Source organism: Rousettus aegyptiacus, unplaced genomic scaffold (assembly GCF_014176215.1).
Source record: "Rousettus aegyptiacus isolate mRouAeg1 unplaced genomic scaffold, mRouAeg1.p scaffold_m13_p_13, whole genome shotgun sequence".
NCBI lineage: Eukaryota > Metazoa > Chordata > Mammalia > Chiroptera > Pteropodidae > Rousettus > Rousettus aegyptiacus.
Genome location: NW_023416288.1, coordinates 33,179,821 through 33,194,665, shown reverse-complemented (window position 1 = coordinate 33,194,665; position 14,845 = coordinate 33,179,821). Strand labels below are relative to the sequence as shown.

At 42.0% G+C, this 14,845-nt stretch overlaps 1 protein-coding gene across 4 annotated transcripts in view; it reads right to left on the bottom strand.

The window, feature by feature from the left end:
- The window catches only part of MPP6 (membrane palmitoylated protein 6), an 89,596-nt gene extending 75,109 nt beyond the window's left edge, over nt 1-14,487 (bottom strand). For 2 of the 4 annotated variants that reach the window (XM_036230411.1, XM_036230410.1), the window contains exon 1: nt 14,316-14,487. The gene's annotated coding sequence lies outside the window, so the exon portion shown is untranslated. Of the gene's footprint in view, nt 1-13,636; nt 13,860-14,315 lie in introns of those variants that run through there. The other 2 variants (XM_016159559.2, XM_016159557.2) reach the window with 2 other exon arrangements.
- Between the last annotated feature and the right edge of the window lie 358 nt (nt 14,488-14,845).

Genomic DNA, 14,845 nt, shown 5'->3' with positions numbered 1-14,845 from the left:
GCTGGTAAACAGAACTGCCAGTAATCTCCATTATAGTTAATGAAAAGCCATGCTTCCATTTGCAAAAAAAAGAAGTTCTAGCACTGAGGTGGTCATGGCAACACATTATTTACAGTGTCATCCTACAGATAACTTACAAACTCTTGTCATTGTTGTATTAAAACAAAAATTGCTAAAACTTCCCCAAATTTAGAAGTAACTGTGGCATTAGTTCTCATTATATCGCCAGATTAAATGCTATTAAATCAGCTGCAATTGGAAGTATTTTATTCATTATCTTAGAGAGACATTTTTTATGTGTACGCAAAATGGGTATATACAAACACATAATACTGTATTTCATATCAGACCATGGAAGTTATATTGTTCTTATGTGAAAACCAAGTTGTATGCTTTGAAAAGACTCCAAAAAAACAAGTGGGAAAAAAACAAGAAAATAAAAAGCTAAATTGCTGCATAATTGTGAGCAAGATAACTATAAACAGTGAAGAGTTATAAAACACTACAAGGACCCTACACTCAAATTCCTCCACAAACTTCTAAGTTCTTGCTCCAAAGCTAAGAACAGGTAAAATGCACTAGTTTATGTGAGAATGTTGACCCAGAGCTCCAGGCAACACACACATACTCAAAGAAAAGACTGGCACATGAATGTATATTTATAATTTTCAAGTAAAAATATGTTATTTAAGATACGTATGAATCATTTTTATGACTTCCTCATTTGAATCAACTTTCAACCAAAAACTACCACTAGTCATAATCAAACCAAAGGGGTTTACTCATGATGTGTGCTGATATAAAATTTCTGTCAGGAATGACACACAGGAAACTATTAGCAATAAAGTTACCTTGAGAACAGTGTTTCCCAGGCTCAGCACCGTGACAGCTTGGGCAGGATAATTCTTTGTCGTGGGGGCCTGTCCCATGCAATGTCTGCAGTGTCTCTGACCTCTGACAGATACCAATAGCAACCTCTCCCAGTTATGACAGCCAAATGTCCCCGGGAGAGTGAGGTGAGGACAGAAGAACTATCCCTGGATAAGAAATAAGAAACACTTGACTTAGAGGGGGATGAGGATGGGGCAAAAAGACTTTATCAGCCCTTTTCTGAACCATCTGAATTATCATTGTGGTATGCTGAATAATGGTCCTCCCACAGATATCCGAAACCTGTGAATGTTAATCTGATTTGGGAAAAAGGACTTTGCAAATGTGATTAAAAGATCCTGTGATGGGGAGATTGTCCCAGATCATCAGGTGGGACCTAATGCCATCATATGTGATATGTGTCTTTGTAAGAGAGAGCAAAGGGACATCTCCCCACCAACACACACACACACACACACACACACACACACACACACACACACACACGCGTGATCAGAAGACCAGAGCTGAGTGATTTGCAATCCTGCCCTTGAAGACTGGAGTGATGCAACCCCAAGGCAAGGAATGCTGGCTGCCACGGGAAACCTAGGCAGCGACTAGGAGCAGATTCCCCTCTCTGGCCTTCAGAGGGCACATCCGGATTCTGGCCCAATGATACAGATGTCAGACATTTCGCCTCTTGTGAGAATTTCTTTTTTTTCAAACCACCAAGTTTGTGGCAATTTGTCGCGGCAGCCACAGGAAACCAATACAATCAGATAAGGATTTTATTTTGATTTTTAACAAAAAAATCTGTTGATGAGCAAGTGAAATAATATGTGGAGAACATTTCTCATAGTTCCTAAAACATAATCAGCATTCAATAATACCGGAGATGCCATTATCAACCCTAAGCCAACTATGACTAAGCTCCAAGTCCTTGGTATCAAGAGGGAAAAAATAAGGACTTTTAAATCAGTAAAGCTGGGCATAATATGCAACGCTCATATGAGTGAAAACGCACAAATGATGTGTACTTGCCAGTTTGGTAAGTGTTGTGTTATAATTTGTCTTTTACTAAAAAGATCAAATGCGACAGCTTCTTGGGAGAGGCAGGCTTCAACACTTACTAGCAGACAAGAACCAAGGGGCAAAGAAGAGTGTGAAAGTGGGCAGAGCAACGGAAAGGGATTAGATGCTTGCACAGGTAGCAATCTGGCTACAGTAGAGACCATGGCGAGACAGACCAAGTTCTAGAGTCAGAGATGGCTAACTGGTATAGGACCCTAAAAGCTATGTTGACTGATTTGGTTACTAAAAAGAACATTTTATAGGATGTATTATTTTATAAATATTGGCTCTTAGGGACTTTAAAAAACAGAAACATGCTCCCGCCCCAAGCCAGACCTACTAAATAAGAATCCTTTGGCACAGAATAACTCTAAAGGATTCTGACACTTCCTTAGGTGAAGAACCCCTATACCAGAGTCAGTTCATGCTAAAAACGACCTACAAATGTTAAAAGGTACATATTCTCTCTCCAAAGTATGCATTCAACTAAATCAGGTTGGCCTTTTCCTAGGTTAAAACTCCCAAGATGCAGCCCCTCCGGTCCCTCCACAGACTTCCCCAGACGAATCCCCAGCCTGCACTTTCCCCTTCCCAAGCACATGGCCCTTGATCTGCTCTGTGTCATTTTCCTCACACTTTTTTTCTAGAAAAGTTCTATGCATCTTCAGCTGCCCTTCTGCACCTTTTCACATTTATCCAACTCAACTAAGAACTAACAGTATTTTGTAGAACAAAGGAAACTTGTAAAAGTAAAGTTCCATTAATATATGATGTAATAATTTATAAAATTGCTCTATTGACCACTTATTGTAATAAAATCCTAAGTACATTTATCAAGTAAAATTCTAAATCACTTTTTATAAAAGATTTCCAAAAGCATAAAATTATGAAGTGGCTCTATAAAAAACTAAAAAGCTAATAAGCTCCTTCATTTCAATCTTTACCTCAACAGCTACTAAGTAGCTAACGAAGTGCTAGGCTTTAAAAGATACAAAGTATATGGAAATCTCAGTGATTTAGAAACAAACATCCCTAGTACCAGAGTAGAATAAAAGGTGATCTGGGAAGAGAAACTGAATATGATCCTTTAAAAAATATTGTGTGTGTGTTGGGCCAAGGGTTGGAGGTGAGTGATGGGGGTGGAGGGTAGGGGGATGAATTACTGTTTTTACTGTAGTCTGAGTTTGTTTCATGACTAAAGTTAAAACCAAAGCAACACAAGTTAATGTTCTGCAAAATAAGTTGTACATTAGCTCTTGCATCTCCCAAAAACACCTAGATCAATTTATATATATTCCTGGGTGTTGCTATTTACCTTTGTCCTCTTCAGGAATTTTAATCACATCAAATTCCATTGATATATATTTCCAACAGCCAGTGTGGAGAGAACTTGTTAGTCTCTACCCTCTTCTAAAGCATTATGAAACTTTTTTTACTCTATCAATCTAAAAGGTGAAAATGGTATCTCATAATTTTCATTCATATTTATGTGTGAAGTTAAATAGCTCTATACATGCTTACGAATTCTGTTCATGATGTTTGCCTACTTTATAGTTGATCTCATTTACAAGTAGTCTTTACAAGTTAATTAGCCTGTCGTCTGTAACACATGTTGTAAATACTTTTCTCAGTTCCTGCATTATCACCATGCTATTTTTATTGACTCTTTCCTTCATGTATGTTTTATTGTCTTCAAACTGTACATTCCTTCCGCAAAAGAAAGGACATTTCTTTTGAGTGTCACCAGGAGAATGCTTTTCAGATCTTCTGACTTCATATATACTGGCAAAATTTAAAAGAAGGGAAGCCAGCCTTTTGCGAAGTGGTCATGAATGAGCATTAATTATCACTGGGGCCCCTACTTGGGTTGCTGTCTCTCCAATTCCATTTCAGATGGTTACAGCAAGTACAGCCAAGTCCTAATAATACAGTATAGTTTGTTGAACAGGGCAGGGCTAGGTGCTTGATGAATCTATTTTCTGTTGTCTGGCCCAGTATGGGGAAAACTCAGGAGCTGTTGGTAGCATATTTTCCGTTAAGAGAACTAAGAAGAAAAAAGAAGAAAGGAAGCAAGTGCACAGTGAGATGATCTGTATCACGCTGGCACTGGAGTCGCCGAGTCCCAACCTCTGGATTCCATTAGACACTCCCTGCATCCTTACAATAAATTCCTCCTCTTATACCAGTTAGATAAACGTCTATTACTTATAGCCAAAATGAGCCTATTTACTATGACAACCATCTACTCTACTAATAATATAACTATCATTTTATAAAGGGACATTTTATTCCTTTTTGGGGGGGGGTTAGTTGAGTTTTTATTTTTATATTTTCAATTAGTTGACACTCAATATTGTATTAGTTTCAAGTGTGTAGTACAGCGGCTAGACATTTACATAATATACAAAGTAATCCCCCACGAAAAGTCCAGTACCCATCTGGCTCCATACACAGTTATTACAACATTACTGATTGTGTTACCTATGCTGTACTTTACGCCCCTTTGTAGCAATCAATTTGCACTTAACCCCTTCACCTTCTTCACCTACCCCCCTCCCCAACCTTCTCCCATCTGGCAATCATCAGTTTGTTCTCTTTATCTATGAGTCTGTTCCTGTTTTGTTTGCTCATTTTTTAAGATTTCACATATAAATGAAATCATATGGCATATGTCTTTAACTTATTTCACTTAGCATAATACCCGCTAGGTCCATCCACATTGTTGCAAATGGTTATTTCATTCTCTGTGGCCGAGGAACATTCCATTGTATAGATGTACCACCACTTCTTTATCCAGTCATCTACTGATGGGCACTCCCTTGGCTATTATAAATAATGCTCCAATGAACAGAGAGGTGCATATATTATTTTTAATTACTGTTTTGGGTTTCTTCAGATGAGCACCCAGAAGTGGAATTGCTGAATCATAAAGTGGTTCTATTTTTAACGTTTTGAGGAATCTCCGTATTGTTTTCCACAACGGCTGTACGATCTGCAGTCCCACCAATTCACAAGGGCTCCCTTCTCTAAACATCCTCGCCAGCACTTATTGGCTGATTTACTGATGAGACAGCCAGCCATTCTGACAGTTGTAAGATGGCATCTCGTTATGGTTTTAATTTGTGTTTCTCTGATTAGTAACATTGTGCATCTTTTCACATATCTATTGGCCATCTGTATGTCTTCTTTGGTGAAATGTCTATTCAGGTCCTCTTCCCGTTTATTTTTGTTTGTTTCTTTGTTTGTTTGGTGTTAAGCTGTGTGAGTTCTTTATAAATTTTGGATATCAATCTCTTACAAGAGGTATCATTGGCAAACGTCTCCCAATCAGTACATTGTTTTTTATTTTGTTGGTTCCCTTTGCTATGCAAAAAATTTTTAGTTTAACATAGTCCGATTTACTTTTTGTTTCCCTTGCCAAGGAGATATATCAGAAAACTATCACTAAGAGCAATGTCGGAGTGTTTACTCCATATGTTTTCTTTCAGGAGTTTTATTGTTTTAAAGTCTTTAATCCCCTTTGAGTTTATTCTTGTACGTGGTATAAGAAAGTGATCTAGTTTCATTCCTTTGCATGCATCTGTCCAGGTTTCCCAATACCATATAGTTAATAGACTGTCTTTAGCCCATCATAAATTCTTGCCTCCTTTGTTATAGATTAAATCATCACATAGGTATCGGTTTGTTTCTCAGCTCTCTACTCTATTCCATTGGTCTGTGTGTCTGTTTTTATGCCAGTACCATGTTGTTTTGAATACTATAACTTTGTAATATAGTTTGACATCAGGTCGCATCATATCTCCAACTTTGTTCTTCTTTCTCAATATTGCTGTGGCTATTCAGGGTCTTTTGTGGATCCATATAAATTTGAGAATTATTCATTCCAGTTCTGTGAAAAATATCATTGATAATTTGATGGGGAATTCCAATACTATGTTAAATAAGAGCAGTAAAATTAGATATATCCTTCTCTGGTCCCTGATCTTAATGAAAATACTCCTTTAGCTTTTCACATTTGAACATGATGTTAGCTGTGGGTTTGTCATGAATGGTCTTTATTATGTTGAGATATGTTCCTGCTTACTTTTGTCAGGAGCTGGATTACTGATTTGATGTTGTTATAGTAATAAGTCTGTTCAGATTTTGCTTCTTCTTGATTCAATCTTGGAATGTTTCTAGGAATGTATCCGTTTCCATGTTGTCCAATTTGTTGGCATATAATTGTTCATAGTATTTTCTTACAACTCTTTGTATTTCTGTGGTATCAGTTGTTATTTGTCTTTCATTTCTGATTTTATTTACACCCTTTTTCTTGATGATTCTGTTTAAGGGTCTATCTATATTATCATTTCAAAAAACCAGCTCTTGGTTTCATTGATCTTTTGGGATTTTTGGGGGGTTTTTTGTTTGTTTTTTTTTTAGACTCTTTCACTTATATCCACTCTGATATTTGTTCCTTCCTTCTACTCACTTTGGGCTTTGTTTGTTGTCCTTTTTCTAGTTCCTTTGGGTGTAAAGTTAGATGACTTATTTGAGGTTTTTCTTGTTTCTTGAGGTAGGCCTGTATCGCTATGAATTTCCCTTAGAACTGCTTTCGTTATGTCTCATAGATTTGGGATAGTTGTGTTTTCATTTTCATTTGTCCGAAGATATATTCTGACCTCTTCCTTGATCTCATTGTTAATCCATTCACTGTTTAGTGGCATGCTATTCAGCCTCTACATATTTTTGTTTTTTCCTTGTAATTGATTTCTAGTTTAATACTATTGTGGTCAGAGGAGATACTTGATATGATTTTAATCTTCTTAAATTTATTGAGACTTGTTTTGTAGCCTGACATGTGGTCTATCTTGGAAAACGTTACATGTACACTTAAAAAAAATGTATATTTTGCTGCTCTGCGGTAAAATGCTCTAAAAATACCAATTAAATCCATCTGGTCTAATGTGTCATTTAAGGTCACTGTTCCCTTGATGATTTTTCTGTCTGGACAATCTATCTATTGCTGTCAATGAGGCGTTAAATCCCCTACTATGACTTTATTACTAGCTCTCCCTTTATGTCCATCAATATTTTATATATTTAGGTGCTATGTTGGGTGTATATATGTTTACAAAGGTTTTATCTTCTTTTTAGGGTTGATCTTTTTAATATTATGAAATGTCCTTGTCTCTTATTATATCCTTTGTTTTAAAGTTTATTTTTTCTGATATAAGTATGGCTACCCCAGCTTTTTTCTTCACTTTCATTTGCATAAAATATCTTTTTCATCCCTTTACTTTCAGACTGTGTCTTTCAACCTGAAGTGGGTCTTGTCTTATCCATTCAGCTACCTTGTGTCCTTTGATTGGGACATTCGATCTATTTACATTTAAAGTAATTACTGATAAGTATGCAGTTACTGCCATGTTATTATTCATATTTATGTTTTTCCCCTTCCTCCTCCTAAATAAGTCTCTTTAGCATTTCTCATAATACTGGTTTGATGGTGAACTCCTTTAGCTTCTTCTTACCTGGGAAGCTCTTTCCCTTGCCTTCAATTTTAAATGATGACCTTGATGAGTAATCTTGGTTGTAGGTCCTTGTTTTTCATCACTGACTATTTCATGCCAATCTCTTCTGGACTGCAAAATTTCTGTTGAGAAATTAGCTTATGGGAGTTCCCTTTTAGGTAACTACCTACCTTTCTCTTGCTGCTTTTAAGATTCTCTCTTTATCTTTAACCTTTGCCACTTTAATTATGAGGTGTCTTGATATAAGCCTCTTTGGGTTCATCTTGTTTGGGACTCTCTGTGCTCTCTGGACTTCTATGTCTATTGGCTTTGCCAGGTTAGGGAAGGTTTCCATCATTATTTCTTCAGACAGGTTCTCATTCCCTTGCTCTCTCCCTTCTCCCTCTGGTACTCCTATGATGCAAATGTTATGTTTGATGATATCCCATAGGTCCCTTAAAGTATCCTCATTTTTAAAATTCTTTTTTTCTTTATACTGCTTTGATTGGGTGTTTTCTGCTACCTTGTCTTCCAAATAACTGATTTGATTTTCTGCTTCATTGAATCTTATTCTTTCTAGTGATTGTATTCTTTATTTCTGATTTTTTTCTATGATTTGTGTCCTATTTTATTCTTACTATCTCTATTGAAGTTCTAAGTTCCTTGGGTATCCATATAGCTAGTGTTTTGAACTCTGTATCTGGTAGATTGCTTGACTCCATTTAGGTTTTTTTTCTGGAGTTTTCTCCTGTCTTTTCATTTGGGACACGTTAGTCTCCTCATTTTGGCTATCCTTGTGTTTGTTTTTATGTATTAGGTAGGGCTGCTACATCTCCCAGTCTTAGCAAGGTGGCCTTATGTGGTAGGTGTCCTGTGGGGCCCAATGGTAGTCTCCATGATCACCTGAACCAGGTGCTCCAGGAGCATCCCTTGTGTGGGTCCTGTGTGCCCTCCTATTGTAGCCTTGATTGCTGTTGGCGTATCAGGGGGTGGGACTAACCAGGCTGACTGGCAGTGAGGATGGGCCATGACCACAGTATATGAATTGATGTGCAGGGGCTGCCCCCAAGGAGTGAGACTTGCCTCAGCGGGCTTTGGTGCCTACTGAGGCTGACCTTTAGACATGCTGCTTGTGGAGCTAATCGGGTGGTGCTCTATTGAGGTCTGAAGCTGGCCATCAGGTGTGCTGATTCTGGGGCCTCTTAGGAGGGGTTTCTGTGTAGCCAAAATCAGCCACTGCTTGTGACTGGCCCAGGGATACCTGGTAGAAGTATAAAGCGATCTGCAGTTGATAGCTGCCTGTGCTGGGCCTGGAGGCACGTGAGGAGACCACGGTGTGAACTGAGACCAGCTGCCACCAGCAGCAAGCCTGGGGCCACTCAGCCAAAGGCACAGGGGACCCAGAGGCCTGCCACTACCTGCCAGCTGACTTTAAGGCTCGGGCACTAAAAGAGCCTAAAGCAGTACGTGAGTCCTGTGAGGTGGGGTCTCAGGGAGCCACCAGAGTGAGACTTGTAGTGTTCACTCAGTTAATGCAGATTCAGATTTGGCACCAGTGCTGAGCTTGGGGATACTCGGTAAGAGGCACACAGCACACTGAGGCCATCCACCACCTGCCTGGGGCCTGCAGACCTTTGAGAGTTTTTAAGAAACTCTCAGGTTATGCACTGTGGACATAGGCCACCTGCCAATCACTGGAAGAGTGTCTGGAGGTACTCAGGCCAAGGCTGGCCACCTGCCGTCAAGAGCCTCTGGCAATGCACGAGTTGTTTGAGGCAGGGTCTCAGGGAGTCATCAGGGTGGAATGAGTAATATTTATGAGGCTAATGCAGATTCCGATTTGGCTGTGTGGAAGGCCACCTGCCGTCAAGAGCCTCTGGCAATGCACGAGTTGTTTGAGGCAGGGTCTCAGGGAGTCATCAGGGTGGAATGAGTAATATTTACGAGGCTCATGCAGATTCCGATTTGGCCGTGTGGAAGGCTCAACACATGGACAACGGTGGCTGTCTCTCCAGCCCTCACCCTAAAGCCACACAACTCAGCCTCTCCCTGTATGTCTCTGATGTCCCTCACCCCTGCCCCCAGCTGCTGCCCCTCAGCCAGAGCCCAGGGTGAGTGCCTGCGAAGGAGTGAGTCTGTGCAAGAGCCCTTTAAGAGGAAGCCGGGGTTTCCAGCAGCCTCCTGTGGGGCTGGAACCCTTTGCTCCTCAGGGGGCACCTCTGCAGCTGAGATTTTCCTCCCTATTCTCAGCTGCCACACGTGGGGGTGGAGCCGGCCTGTTTCATGTCTCCAGCCCTCCTACCAGTCTCAGTGTGGCTTCTTTATATCCTTTAATATAAGACTTCTGTTCAGCTAGTCTTCAGATAGTTCTCCAGGTTGACTGTTCTATAATTTAGTTGTAATGTGGTCAGGTGAAGAGGCAAGCACAGTGTTTACCTACTCTGACATCTTGACCGGAACCCTCACAAAGGGACATTTTAACACTAAAGCCTCAGGAAAGACAAAAAACCTCAGACTTTTTAAAAAAGGAATATTTAGTTGATGATAGCTGTGTGTCAGGAACAGAGTCTAAGTTCTTGGAATATCAGGTTAAACAAGAGATAAAATCACACTACTATGGGGCTTACATTTTAGTGAGAGTATAGAGATATTAAAATAACAAAAAAATCCAATTTCAGTTAGTGATAAATGGTTTGCAGAAAAAAAAAATTAAGGGATAAAAATTTAGAGGGAAATGAGAATAGTGTCATTCTGAAAGGGTGGTTAGATAACACTGCTTGTCTGAAAAGGTAGCATTTAAACTTAAACCTAGAATGATGAAAAGCCAGTCATGTAATATTTCAGGGAGAGGATTCTAGGCAGAGAACAGTACTAGGCCAGGAAAAAGCCATACATTTCTGAGGGATGAAAAGGGCAGTGCAGATGGAACACAGTGAACGAGAGAACTGTTAAAGAAGTGGTAAAGGAGTAACTACCTGAGAGGAGAAGGTGTGAGCGGGTGAAGGAAGCAGGGATTGCATCCATATAGGAACTGGTAGGCCATGAAAAGGATGTGAAAATACCTTGAGCTTTATGAAAAATTTTCATTATGTTACCTTTAATTCTCATTTTTCCTTGCATCAGTGAGAACTCCCAACACACGGGCCTTTAGAAATTACCATTCTCAAGTATCTGACACAATCCTAAGGTTAGCCATGAATGAACATTTAAGCAGAAAGTGTCTCTTCTGAGCACTAAGTTTTCAAAAAGAATTTTAACACATAAGCAAAGCCATCTTAAAGGAAAAAAGGAGAATCTAGAATGATATAAACTACTCCAAATTCTATCCCGTGAATAAATCTACTATGATCAAAACTGTACAAAGGGCTTAGTTAAAGACATAAAAACTCAAGTTCTAAGCTGCTGTAAATATAATATTCTTTGCTAACTGAGTTCACTATTATTGAATTGGACACAAACATGGTTAAATACTGTCAGAAGAGAAAACGTGGAAACTAGAATTCTGACCTTATTGTACCACCTAAGAAGAGCCGCAGCTTAATGGTCAACGAAGTTGTGAGTTTTAATCTTATCTCTTTACTATGATAAAGGAAGGACTCCCCCTATGCGGTGAAATTAACTATAAGGGATGCTTCAATAGCTCCTCCTCTGACAGCTTTTTAAAACAGGAAACGAATCAGATTAAAGAGGTTTGGATATAGGACACCTCACAGAAAAGTGATGTTCTCTCCAGATCTTTCCAGACGAGTAATACCTGTGTAAACAAAGCAAGTAATTAAACCTACACTGCTTCTAGGATTAATGTCAGTAAAGTCAAATCTTTAAAAGCTCTAATGTATTCACAAATCTCATCTTTCACTGTTAGATATTTAGTTAGACCACTTAACAGTAGACCAAGAAGTAAACTGTTAATAACATGATCTATAAAGGACGGTATTTTGTGCAGTGTGACCTGAAGAAATACAAGTCATTACACACCTTGATCAAGAGTTGATTCTGAGTACAACCTCCTCAACACATTTCCAACAGTTTGGCAAAGCACCCAGGGATGATCGGAAACCAGTGTATGTGAGGGAGGGATGTGATCTACCTAAATTGTAAAGTCTCCCCCCAGTGGTCACATACAAGTAACAGGAAGAGTGGAGAAATCATTGCAGCTTTGTTGAGACTGACCAAAAATACTCTAAGCAGAACCTGTTCCCTACAATGAAGAAAACTAATTCAATACTAGCACCATATCAGTAAAGAGATCTCTTAGGCTTTATCTGCTCATGATATTCATAAACGTGAAGACTATTTTTAGAAAGAAAGAAGCTACAGGCAAAACGAAACTAGCGTATGTTTTCTCAGTATAATTTTTAAGGAATAACTTGGTGATATTCTCAAACAGCCCAGTATTTGTTAATGGGTAGGTGCTCATCCTTCCTGAAATAAATACCAGCACATCCCTTGCAAGTTAACTGAAGTAGAGTTCTCATACAAATTTTGTCACTTACTAAATGATTCGCCTTGGAAAATAAAATTATTATAAGTGTTACATACCTAATGCCTAATTTGCAAAATACTGTTTTTTAAAAATCACCTAGAACTAAGTAATTTATAAGAAAGTGATGTCAAAAGTACACATACACTTCTTGCCTCTTTTAACATTGATTTTCTTGGTGTTTTTATAATTAGATAGCCTTTGACTAGCACTAACCCTGTATTTGCAACTCTCAGCAATAATTTGCTGGAATTACTTTTAACAAAGATTGTATGTCAAAAATGTGAAAGGCATTTCATTAAAATATCACTTGTCTTTTGCTAACCATCCATTATTAAACGATAAAGTATATAAAAGAACGATGAATAAACAACTTTAATTTAAAAACAGCTTTGAAATAAGGTAACATATACAGAGTCTCACATTTATTATGTTCTTGGTTATCCCAAGCTAAAATGAGGGGAGAAACAGAGGGTGAGAAGCAGGCTGTGGAGTCTCCTGGAACAATTTCAGCCTGAAATGAGACTGAGAAAAAAAAGCAAACTGCTCCCTCGAATGTTTAAGAAAAATATGATTCATTTTTAAAAATCCAACAGTTGGCCTAGAGAACAGCAAAAAAAAAAAAAAAAAAAAAAAAGATTCTGAAGATTCTGTTTTATACAGAGCTACCAGACTTGCTTATTCACCTTAAATTTTCCAGTGTTTATTTAATCTAGAATGCAGAAACAAAAATTTCATTTTGAAATTCCAAGTGTAAAAGGTATTGAGTGGCATCAGTCAGAACAGGACACGTACCCTTGAATGTTTTTTTCATAGGCATTTAGAGTGCAAGCTCTATAGGACAAAACAGAGCAATTAAAAAGTGTTACCATTTGTATATTATGTAACCGTAACCTAAAACAAACATGAACCTCAAAAAAGTAACACACTGTGCAAACATGTTTAAACATGCACTTAAATATATGATAGATTTCAGATACAAATGACCTCAAAATGACACAAACCACACAAGTTCTTTGTTTACTGTAATAAGGCCTCAGAAGACATGACTATAATCAGGCCTGATGCCTTATCCTAATTGCACAGTAGATGCCTAAAATAAGCAATAATTCCTGAGGTCCGTTGTTCACCTATGCACTGCAACTATCCCCGCATTGATAACAGTGTTATCTCGCCTAATACATTTGATATACACAAGTTGCCAAACGACCATGGTAAAGATTTCACGGGAAGAAATGGCTGCTAAATCATACTCCAATTGAAGCGCATTCTAACGCACCTCAAACGTTTGGAACCAGATTACAAGAAGACTGATTCAGGAAGCAGAAAGTAAAATTCCAAAAATCCCCAAAGGCGAAGGAAAGACTAAAACGTGGCTAGCTTGACCTCAACAGGCTGTTTATAAGTAATGCGGAGAATTTTCTGAGCTTCCCTATTAGCCTTCAATTCTTTTCCTCGCCTGCTCCCAACCCCGACATAAATGACGCCCTGGCTGATTGATAGAAGTTTAATGGATGTAATCTCAGGGGCTGGCGAGATTGAGACTAAACTCTCAATAAAGTGTTTTTTTTTAAAAAAAAAAAAAAAAGTCCTTCTGCAAAAAAAAAAAAATCCACCAACCAATCTACAGCCTGTCATCACACCTGGACTGTATCATTCCTCAATTGACTCCCTCAGGCCCTTCACCTAGCTGCCAAAAAAAAAGGGGGGGGGCCGGCACCTTTCTGGTTCCAGAGAAATGCACTCAGGATCGGAAAGCACCGCCTCGGCAGCGACCGCCTCCGGAGCGCCGTGTGCTCGGCCCACAACCACTTCGGCCAGACGACTGGAGTCTCGTGCCTCGGAAGTCGCAGCAGTAGTTGCACAGAGCCTCCTCCCCCAAGAACTCGGAGCTCGGAGCAAGCCAGAAGCGGGCGGAATCGCCCCCTCTCGGGACCGACGCCGAGGTGTCAGTCACGGCCACTACCGCCCCGGCGCGGCTCCCCATTCATGCTTTCACGCTGCGGGGCGCGCCGGCCCCCGCGCCCCCGGCCCCCGGCCCGCGCCCCCGGCCTGCCCGAGCGCCTGCGGAGAGCGGCGCGCGTGGCGGCCGGCGGCATGGCCCGGGGAGACACGCCGCCGCGCTCCGGCCGCGCCGGCCTCCAGCCCGCAGCCCAGGAGCGCGGAGCCCGGCGAAGGAGCCCGCTCCACGCCGGCCGGGCCAGGCGCGCGGAGCAGCCCCCGCCGCCCCCGCCGCCCCGAGCCCCCGCCCGGGCCCCCGCCCGAGCCCAGGTGCGGAGGGGGCGGGGCGGGCCGGGGTCCCCGCGTGGCGCGCAGCCACCAGCAACAGGGCGCCCCCGCCCGACCCCGGCGCGCGGCGAGACCGTTACCCGAGTGACGTGGGGCCCCCGGCAACTCACCGGCTCGCACCTCGGCCGCCTCCGCGCCGCCGCCGCCGCCGCTGCTCTCCTTCAGCCGCAGGAGCCGCCGAGCAGCCCCATCTACAAACTCGGGGCTCGGAGTTGGGAATGGGAAATGCGGCTCTCGCGCCCCTCCGCCTCCCTCTGCCTCCGCCCCTCTCCCGCTCCCCACTCCGCCTCGGCTCCGGTCGCCCGCGCCGCCACCGCGCGCGCGGCCAGCCGCCCCTCCGCCGCCCTCCTCCCTCTGCCGCCGGGGCGCGCGCCCTCCCGGCCTCGCGCGTGCGCCGGACGCCGGGGAGCGCGCGCCCGGGCGCGAGGAGGCGCCACCGCCGCCGGGAAGCCGGGCCCCGCCCCTCCGGCCGCGGCGCGGCGGCCAGGTGGAGCCCCCCTCCGCGCGCCCGCAGACGGCGCCCGGGCGCGCCCGCGCCTCCTGCGCCCGGCGGCCTCCGCCCGGCCCTCCCCGGCCCCGGCCCCGAGCCGCGCGCACGTGGGGGTTTGCCAGACCCCGTCCGCGCCGGGTCCTCCAGGCC